Genomic DNA, 1,252 nt, shown 5'->3' on the forward strand with positions numbered 1-1,252 from the left:
GACTATTTCCATGTGTGCCCTTAGCAGAAGTGAGAGCTTGGCACACGTCTCCACCCAACAGAGACTTGCCCTACCAAGAGGTTAGGAAGCGAGAACAAGTAATGGACACAACACAGCTGATGAGGCTCCAAGCTGGGATTTATACAGAAACCAGTGAGATGTCAAACCTCACACTCATTCTGCTACAACATGTTGCTTTATCCTTAAGGTCTCGTGGAAATTCCACGATTCTCTAACAATGACATTGCAGCCATCGGAATTGGCAGTTGGGGAAATATTTAATTTGGGATATGTATTCTGTGCCTGACTTCTCTCAGACAGCAGTCAGCGAGCATCTTTGCCTTTTTGCAGTAGCACCATATCCCAGCTATTGAGTCATCAGATATTTCTGGTCCAAAGACTTTTTTTTTTTCCATAAGTGTTTTAGTACATGTCTCACCAGCATAAGAAATGAAGCTCTAAGTACGATTCAAGAGTGGATGACAAATTAGTTGGAATTAGGGCAACACTGCCCCTTTCCCTGCCCAGAAATCTCTTTCAGCAGATGTCAGGGAATAAGAAGCTTGAGCCCTCTGAGCAGATGCCCTCTGCAGGCTACCACTGGAAGCAGAGAGCAGCTTCCTGTGCACTAAGCCTGGAAAGTGTTGGAAATGTCATCTTTATGGATGTTGAAATCGACAAGTGTTGCCAGGAGCAGTGATAGAAAGTGTCAAGGAACAGGAGCTATTCCTTGTAGGAGTTCATGCTACCATCAAAAGGAATCAGATGGAGGGAGGGAGGTTGTAGGGGATCAGAGAAGGGGGTGAAGGGTTAAAAAGTACAAATTAGTAGTTGATGGATGGTCACGGGGATGGGGAGCACGGCATAGGGAATGCAGTTAGCAGTAATGTAATGGCTAGGTGGAGAGCCAGAGGAGAAAGAGCAATTAGGGGGGTCGTTTTATAAATTATATAAATGTCTCACCGATGTACTATATACTTGAAACTAATAATAAAATCATTTTTTTTTAAAAAAAGAGTCAGATAGGAACCTAGCACAAAATTTTGTCCAATTTTGGCAAAATCGCCACCTACCAATCCCTCCCTCCCCTCAACACTCACAACCTCTCCTACCTACCTGCCTTGGGGACAATTAGGACTAAACTGATCGTGCCCTTTATAACAAGACTTCCAAGTCTCCCCTCATTTTTTACACTCGTCCCACTGCACCCCACCCCCGTCTAAACTTTGTACATCACCTTTTTGGACCTCAG

The sequence above is a fragment of the Pteropus alecto genome, unplaced genomic scaffold (assembly GCF_000325575.1).
Source record: "Pteropus alecto unplaced genomic scaffold, ASM32557v1 scaffold110, whole genome shotgun sequence".
Classification (NCBI taxonomy): Eukaryota; Metazoa; Chordata; class Mammalia; order Chiroptera; family Pteropodidae; genus Pteropus; species Pteropus alecto.